The sequence below is a fragment of the Bacillus rossius genome (genome assembly GCF_032445375.1).
Source record: "Bacillus rossius redtenbacheri isolate Brsri chromosome 9 unlocalized genomic scaffold, Brsri_v3 Brsri_v3_scf9_2, whole genome shotgun sequence".
Taxonomy (NCBI): domain Eukaryota; kingdom Metazoa; phylum Arthropoda; class Insecta; order Phasmatodea; family Bacillidae; genus Bacillus; species Bacillus rossius.
The window spans coordinates 3,205,556-3,215,209 of record NW_026962013.1 but is presented as its reverse complement, the minus strand read 5'-3'; the positions used below and the strand labels follow the sequence as shown (position 1 = coordinate 3,215,209).

The window sequence follows — 9,654 nt, the reverse complement described above, 5'->3', positions numbered from 1 at the left end:
CCTGTTAATAAATATCAGGATGTAATGAGCCATAATGCATGGGAAGACATTATTCACGCATTGTCATGCAACAAATTTGTACAAATAACTCAAAATTGTAAATGTTTAGTGAAAAAATTACAAAATCTACGATGGCGAAGTTCATTATACCAGCCACCGCCCTCGGGAAGCAGTTAAGAAATGCTGTGCAGAAGTCATCCAAATTCAGACACTAAAACATGAGATAAAAATCATCGCAGATGTATTCAGAGCTCACTTAGAAGCCAACCAAGCACAAAGGCTTGTCGTAATGGCACCTTCAAGCGTTAAAAGAGTGGTATTTCCAGTTCCCTGGCGGAAGCAATGTTCACCGCACGTCGTATCTGCAGCCGGTGGTTGCCCGCAGCCAGCACCGCCGAGCGAGAGGCGTGAGAAGCAGCTCACAGGCGCAGCTAGCGCCGAGCTGCGGCACTCGTGGGAACTTCCCACGGGACAGCACGACCGCAGCCAGCCGACGCTGTCTCTGGGGACGGATCAGCGGTCCGAGTAGGAGCCCGTCTACAATAGTACGAACCTGTGCGTGGTCCGTGTCCTTATCCGAATATGAGTGACGTCACATTGTCTCACCGAAAACTGCCCTGTCCACAACTGCGATGTCCGATGTCCGAATGTAGTGATTTCTAAAGTTGTCACCAGAGCGCAGTAAATGTGCCAAAACAAATGTTTTTGTTTATTGTTTTGATGCTTTGTAGTTTGATTCTTTGAGTTATGTAAGTTATAAGTGACTTACAACACCTTCCATTTCCTTCAATAACAAACAAAAACACCACGTTTTCAAACGGGAACCGGAAATTCAAATATTGTAAGTGTTCTGTTCTTTTTCTGTGTCCGAAGTACACATGTTGGGACAAAAAGTTAAAGTCTTCGGATCAGGTAGGTTCGGACCTTCGCCCACTTGAAGCATGATGTCAGAGGGTCACGTGGACCAATCAGCGACGAGTGTCCTTCGGACACAGTTTAGGACATTACTATTGTAGATGGGCCATAAGTGACGCCGCCAGAGACCAGACATCCTGCTGGCCGGAGTCGAAACTGGCAAACCTGAAGACTTCTCGCGGGCTCACTCGATGAAGAACGAATGAATTAAGACTTAGGAAATGCGAAATTACAATGGCCTGTAGCCTCCGTCCGTCGCTGACGTAGAACCGCAGCCAATCGGACGGCCCGAAAAACTCTATTCGTCCGTCCGTCAAAAGATTGGCAAGCTCTGACTACTGACGGACGGATGGACATATCCATTGTTCTGGCCGCGCCAGTCAGTTGTCACCAGAACACAGGGCTGTGGAGCTTGTGTGGATCGTTCGGGTGTTGTGTATCAAACTTAAAACTCGTGTCCAAACAATTCAAACAAGACTCCGAATTTTTCAGAGGAAATGTTAATACAATACGTACAGAAACACGACACAAATAGCGAACAACATCTATGTAGATCTCCGAAAGGAAAACATTGGATTGTTGGCAGCACATATTCGGGGAAATATTCTGAAGGACGGATGAAGTCAAGTTATACATCTCTTGGCTGGATGCGTGGCGTTGACGGATGGACGGATGACGGAAGGTGGCGACTTGCTATTGTAGTTCCGCCTTTAGGGGAAGATGAGATTTTTAAGGGTAAGATCACACATTTTTAAACTATAAAGTAGTGTATATTGATATTATTATAGTTGTAGCCTTAACACAAAATTTAAAAAACAATTTTAGCAGCCCGTCACTATTAAACTATGTGCTAGGCTCTAACGAAGCAGAATTATGGACAATGTTAAACGTTAAAAATTGGTCTGGCCTAAGAAATGATGAAATAGAGATTATGTCTTTCGACTTCTCGCCACCATCGGCGTCATCAAGACGGAGAGAAACGATGAGACACTGAAGCACCAGGAGAAAACCTACCGGCTCAGATGAGGTGACCGGTCCTTCACTGACAATAATTCTCAGGCAATCAGTGCGGAATTAGTGGACTTTGGGACTTCTCCGATTCAATCGTAGTGATCTGAACAGATTTGGTAAAGTTTTTTTTTGAGATTGCCGCGCCCACCTTTATCAAAAGACGTAAAGCATAAACGATCAAGTTTATCGATACGTAGACAAGGCAGGAAGGAGGGTTATCGTATAGAATCATTGCCACTTTCTACTACAACCGCTGTTCCATATTCATCCTTTGACTTCACGCAAATATAAACATTCGGTTAAGTAGTAGACCTGATAGTAATTTCTATAATTTTCACTGTTTTTCTCTGCATTATAGATTTCATGATAGAAACTACTAAGAAATCATGTAGGCCTACTTACGAAAAACACGTGTTTCAGCTATTTTTGCACACTCATTTATTAACAGCCATTTCAATGAAACATTTTAAAGTTACCAAATTAAAACCTACCTTAAAATAAAAGATACGATACACATCAATACCGTAGGTAATCTGGGATATGAGCCAAATACTAAGCTTTTGACGACTATAGTACTTTAGGCTACCATGCAATACTCATTCATTTCAGGATTCATCGACAACTTTTTATTTTTGTTTTTTGACGTGACGTCTAATAAATCGATGAACGCCGGCTGCACGCACGAAGTGTCCCGTTACGCACATTGTCCCGTTACGCTCATTGTACGCTTGCGCCGCATCTATCTCTCTTCCAATCGATTGGAACAACCATCGATTTGACTTTTTCGAGGCACATTGAACTTGAATTTCAAGTCTTGAAACACGTTTCCTACTTTTCCAATCATCGTCCTATCCTTAACAGAATAACACAGATTGGAAGAAGTTAAATAGCAAACACGTATAAAAGTTATAGTTAAAATAATCTCTTCGTTAAAGTAATAAACATATTTGAATTAATGATTGCAAATAAAAGTAAATTTATCAATTAAATTGTAGATTTCATTTCACTCCTTTGTATCCATACAAAATAGTGATAATGATTCAATTTTATTCATAAAAGTATGCAATCATTTCATCAATGTTTTGTTATGACGTCACGTTAAACTATCGTCCGTAAACCTACTTTACAGACAACCAATTTGATTGAGAAATTATAATGTTCTGTTTGCTGCCATTTAGTTTATGCCAGAGGTGATAGCTATTTTACATGATTAGGGAAACAGTGAACAGTGTCACTATGTGTGAGTGGCTATTGAAATGCTTTCAAGGGTCATTTTTTTATCATAGGATTTTGGATTATCATTTTTTTAATACTTGACGGTTCCGCATACGATGTCGCAATCATATTTAAAAAAACTCAGACAAAGCCTCATCCACAGGCCGAAGGGAAAACATGAAACCCTGTATCACCCAGACTCCACCCACTGAAGTCACATTGACGTATGACCGCGGGCGTTGAAAACAAACATGTTTTGGTCAGAGCTGTACCTCTTACACGTGACGCAGACTGCTGACTGCGAACCTGATGCTTTGGTATTCGTACACCAGAGCTGTGCCTTTATGCGAGCCAGATAACTCGCACACAACAGACGGATCGCGTTGTGTACAGTTACTGCAATAACAGCCTTCTCGGGTGACTCGCCAATAACAATTAGAGACCATTATTTCGCAGTACGCTCATTATGTTTATTTAACACGCCTCGTCGTGCCTTCCATCCGACACGTCTTCCAGGAGTAACGACCAATAACAGATGAGTCTTCAGAAGAATACTCTCCAACTTTTCTGTGAAGAATTCACGTGAATTTAACGATGAATTCTTCGAAATCACAGAAAACGCGGTCTTCTTAGAAACAACTCTGTATTTCGACTTCCGAGTTCTAATTCTCGGTATAAACAGGATAAACACACTTGTGGAAGAAATATATATATATATATATATATATATATATATATATATATTAAAGTAGTGTTACCCAGTTTTTCAAGGTTTTTCTCGTATACCAAGTTTATTCTTGTGGATTCATTTGCTTAAAAAAAAAAAAGTCTAACGTGACGTCATTACAAAACATTGATGAAATGATTGCATACTTTTATGAATACAATTCAATCATTTTTATTGAATTATCACTATTTTGTATGGATACAAAGAAGGAGTGTAATGTAATGTACAATTTAATTGAAAAATTTACTTTTAGTTGCACTCATTAATTCAAATATGTTTATTACTTTAACGAACAGATTATTTTAACAATAACTTTTATACATGTTTGCTACTAAACTTCTTCCAATTTTTGTTATTATGTTAAGGATAGGACGATGATAGGAAAAGTAGGAAACGAATGGGAGTTTTTCAAGTTTAATGTGCCTCGAAAAAGTCAAATCGATGGTTGTTCCAATCGAGTGGAAGAGAGACAGATGCGGCGCAAGCGTACAATAAGCTTAACGGGACACAGCGTAACGGGACACTTTTTCGTGCGTGCAGCCGGCGTTCATCGATTTATTAGACGTTGTCACGTCAAAAAATGAACGTAGTATACTCGTATTATATTTAGATAACGGTAAATTACTAAGATCCCTGGAGTATTTGTAACCAGCGTTCCTCGGAAATGTAAAGTGAGAATGTGTAAGAGTGTGGCTCACGCAGCCAGGGGCGGAGCCAGGGGGGGGGGGGTTAGGGGTTCAAACCCCCCCCCCCCCCCCTTGGCACCAAATCTTTAAATAATTCCTTATTCATCACTCAAACAAATTTCATATTAAAATTAATAAAAATTTTACCATTACAATATTTAAATTTAAGTACCGAAAACTGCTAAAATAGCACTATTTTACACCTTAAAATCCAAATTTTCCCGGGGGAGGACCCCCGGACCACCAATGCTTTAATACGGCGGGGGAGGGGGGGGGGCATGCTTCTTAACACCCCCCATACACAAATCCTGGCTACGCCACTGCACGCAGCTAAGCTCTGATCGCGGCGCGCTCCCTTGTTTACTGGCGGTTTGTCGCACCTCGCACATCGCCGGAATCAATAGCGCCCTTCCCCCCGCCCGCGGGCGTGTTGCCTCGTGGGGGCAGTCTGGTCAGCACACGAGCGCAGAAGCTAGGCCACACTTCCACGCAGTTCCAAGACACGCCGGCTTGTGGTGGGCCGGTAGAGTGAAAACAACGAGACGCACGTTTGTTTGCAAAAAAAAAAAAAAAAATGTTGTCTGTAAAGTCGGTTTACGGACGATAGTTTAACGTGGCAACGTCATAACAAAAAAGTGATGAAATGATTGCATACTTTCATGAATAAATTTGAATCATTTTTATTTCAGTAATAAAAGAATAAATACTTGAAATTATACTAGTAATCAGATTTTTAAAATGCAAGAATAATTAACCTTTATTGCCGAAATTGTTGTTGTAATAAGCAATGAAAACCACATTAACTTTTTTTTCACTTCACTTTATAAACAGTCGACGAAACAGTTCACGTGTAGATGACTTGTAATTAATTTTAAAAACTGGCGTTTAGCTATAAAGTTTAAATATAATTATGAACACGTTTTCATATAAATAAACTGTAATCAAATATCTATCATCAATTATATGAATCACCATAATTTTTAGTCAATTGTAACATAACCTATTATTACTGCACTCGCCGACAGCGTAACGGAACACAGCGTAACGGAACAATGAGCGTAAAGGGACACAGCGTAACGGAACAATGTGCGTAACGGGACACTTTTTCGTGCGTGCAGCCGGCGGTCATCGATTTATTAGACGTTGTCACGTCAAAAGCGTGTAAAACATACACGGACCGGGCTGACACAGAAGAAGGCGCTAGGGGCGGTAATGGCTCGCACAGGACACACCTCTAAGCGCTAGGCTCCGAACTAGCGCGCAGTTGACGTTGGTGACCAGTCTTTGTGGGATTTAAAGTGAACTGGCTCATTACATGACGGTAACGTATTGTTCACGAAAAGCTCTAGGATTGTGAAAATATTAGGCGAATAAGTTACTGACTGCGGGCCATAAAGACTGGTGAAGACTAACATTTGTTGACCCACGATTATTTCCGAACATATCCGAAGTTCGCAAGTGCAATTTCACGATCGGAATTTAAAAAAAATTTGCGAGAAGCCATACATTTGTTGACGATTTTAGAGTATTTTAACGGTAGTAAGCTAAAACGGGTGTTCCACGGACGTTTTTATGAATGAAAAATTCCGCACACAGTATTTCGTGTTTTTATCTCGTTTCAACTGTTGTGCTGAATTTTTTTGGATTCAATATTTTTGTGCAGTCATCATTTGTGGGGGGGTTTCTTTCTTTTCTGTTATTGGAAAACAATTGTGTTTGTTTCGTCTTTTAGTTTTTTTAGTTTTGCTGTGTTTTTGTCTCGTTTCAACTTTTGTGCTGAATTTTTTTGGGTTCAATAATTTTGTGCTGTCATCATTTGTGGTTTTTTTTTCAATTCTGTTAGTCCATTTTTTTTTTGCCTTTGTTTGTTGACCATATTCCTGTAATGGAATATTATGTGGTGTTTATATCCTGTTGACAACAGCAATTTTTGGTTTTTTGTAGTTTTCTTCTACAGACATACATATGCTTAGCAATGGCGTATGTCCAAAAGCTTACATCAAGTCATTGTAAATGGTATATGGTATCTTCAATATTCCACCATGAAATACAGGATCTCCGCTTGAAGTCCTGTATAGTCGTGTTAGAGACGAGAAGACTAACCCGCCAGTTGGGTGACTGGCGCTTAGAGGCGAAGCGGCGTGTGACGAGCGAGCAAGTGTCGCCCTTAGCGACCCCGGGCCGCGGTGAGAGGCGGTGGGCGACACGACCAGCTCAGCATGACTCACACTGGTTACATCCACGTGTTCAAGGCCCCCACCTACCTGGACGGGCAGCCTTCTTTGCACAGACGAGAGGGCCAAAACCCGAAGTTCATGCTTTTTTTCCGTATCTTTTATGTAACTATCCTAACCAAATCAACCGTCCACAATGTTTTAAAGTATTTGTAATGTAGCTAACCTAACCTTATTGATTGACCATTAGAATCCTTTTATCAACACCGCCATATTTATTTACAATGAACAAAAAAAACCGAAGATGCACAATCGGGTGTTTGGCTCTCTCGTCTGTGAAAAGAAGGCTGACCCTACCTGGACACACATCAGTGTGCACAGCTCGGAACAAACCACACGATGTGAAAAGAGCTCAATATTACCCACTGGGGTCTGCTAGTCTGAGAGTGTTCCTACAACAATACTTTTTTTTTAATTTTAAATATTTAAATTTACACGTCAATCGAATTCCCCTAAAAAAAACCTGATGTTAGTAAGTTATACAAACTCCGCACAGAGCGCACCAGTGTCTCTGAGGTTCTCGAATAGGTAGTTTTCAGGCTAACTCTAAAAAAATCTTTATTTTTATATGACACAACCTGAAACGGTACCACTTAAAGCAATTAAGAATATACTCAGGGCAGAGGAGTAGTTCTGTTTCCGTATTTAGTTTTTAAACCATGTTTTTAAAAGAGTGAAAATTATCTAATAGGTAGAGACCGGAAAAGTTCGCGGATTCATTTCGTGATAGGCTGAAATTCAAACATGTGTACAATTCTGCTGGTTCTGCTATTGGCTCGCGGTTTAACTAGTGCTCTCTGGGCCAATGAGAGACTATCGACCAAAGAAGCGTCGAATCACAAGCTACCCAGTGGAGACGACTCACAATTTAGTAACCAATGAACACGCGTGTTTACTTGAGAAGCGCGGAGTATAACGGAGGCTATCCTAGAGGTCATTGAATCCGCGAATTTTTACGGTCTCTAGACATCGGGCATCACAGTTGGTTGTTCCGTGTGACAGTGTGACAGTGTGACAGTGCGACAGTGTGACGTACTCCACTTCAGGATGACACGGACTGTTGCAGGCGGGCCTTGTAACTGGACGTCACCCGGTGAGACGCACAAGATGTGCCGGTACTCAGATTCGGGCTATTTCCATGGGTTCGGTCTTTTTGTTTTCCGGACTGTCGAAGAGGGGGGGATGAGTTCGCCGAAGCGTCGTCACGCCGTCGACACGATAGGAGGACGGTGGAGTAAGGGGGGAAGGTGTGGAGGGTTCAACAGCCTCGCCGCCGGCTCTAAACATAGCGACCCCCTCCCCCCTCCCCCGCCCCGGACAGCAGGTCACGCCTGGTGGACACGGGGCGGACAGTGGACATGACGGTGACCGTCACTCAAGCCACTGCACAGCTGCCTCGCTGGGGCGTGCATCTCGCATCGCATGGCTTGCTCGAGTTCAAAAACTCATTCTACGAGTCATTGAAAAATGAAAATTGGTTGTCTGTAAAGTCGGTTTACGGACGATAGTTTAAAGTGACAACGTCATAAAAAAAATTGATCAAATGATTGCATACTTTTACGAATAAAATTGAATCATTATATTGAATTATCACTATTGTGTATGGATACAAAGAAGGAGTGAAATGAAATCTACAATTTAATTGATAAATTTACTTTTTTTTGCACTCATTAATTCAAATATGTTTATTACTTTAACGAAGAGATTATTTTAACCATAACTTTTATACATGTTTGCTATTTAACTTCTTCCAATCTGTGTTATTCTGTTAAGGATAGGACGATGATAGGAAAAGGAGGAAACGAATGGGAGTGTTTCAAGATTGATGTGCCTCGAAAAAGTAAAATCGATGGTTGTTCCAATCGAGTGGAAGAGAGATAGATGCGGCGCAAGCGTACAATGAGCGTAACGGGACACCGCGTAACGGGACACTTTTTCATGCGTGCATCCGGCGTTCATCGATTTATTAGACGTTGTCACGCCAAAAAACATTCATACCCATCCAACGAACTTTTCAAGCTTCTAAGAGTAGCTATGTATCGCAGGGAAAATCAGTTAAATTATGCAGCTCCTATAATGACCCTTCAGGGCATAAACAGAACATAAATTTACCTATTACATTGTAGAATTTAAAAAAAATCGCTTCGAGGTGCCAGACCTTGTTAGTTGTAAGGGGCCTAAGATGCCCGTTAAAATATGGTGACTATAACAACACTTTAATTCCATGTACACAAAATATTTATAAAAAATTGTATTTATTTATCAGTGTGCAAATTAAATTTATTTCTGATATATATATAGTGTATATATATATATATATATAATGATAAAATATATTTTTCAGAAAACTGTTTTTAATGAAGAACCCCTTCTAAAACTACATTGCTTGTTGTCACTGGTCATTCAGTAATCTTCCTTGCTGTGGATTCGATTCAGTAGCCTACACACCAGGATGGCAACCATATTGACAGTGCGCTTCGCATGAAGGTGCCCAATTGTTCAATACAGTGCGCAACAACATTGGCATTATGCAATTCATATGTGTTAGCGATCAATTTAATCCTATAATCAGCGCTGGAATATTGAACAACTGTGGTTGGAAGATTCATGTTCCAACAACTTACAGTTAGTGGAGTGTGGGCGGCCAGGGTACACTCGGTTCCTTGTGAACATGGCGCCTAGAGATGTTGCGACACCAGTGTTTGCGCAGAGGTGTCACGGGGCAGGGGAGGGGCGGGGGTGGTTGATGGCTCCCCCAGGGACTGCGGGAACAACCCCTGCAGGAACTGCCACATGAAGAGGGGTGCGGGGTGGACCCAGGTTCCCTCCGCGTCGAACCAACCCCATGCCGCCTTGAGCCTTGTGC

At 41.3% G+C, this 9,654-nt stretch overlaps 1 protein-coding gene across 3 annotated transcripts in view; it reads right to left on the bottom strand.

Annotated features, from left to right (window-relative positions):
• The window catches only part of LOC134543316 (tetraspanin-5), an 80,753-nt gene that overhangs the window by 50,014 nt on the left and 21,085 nt on the right, over positions 1-9,654 (bottom strand). The gene's annotated exons all lie outside the window — the stretch shown is intronic.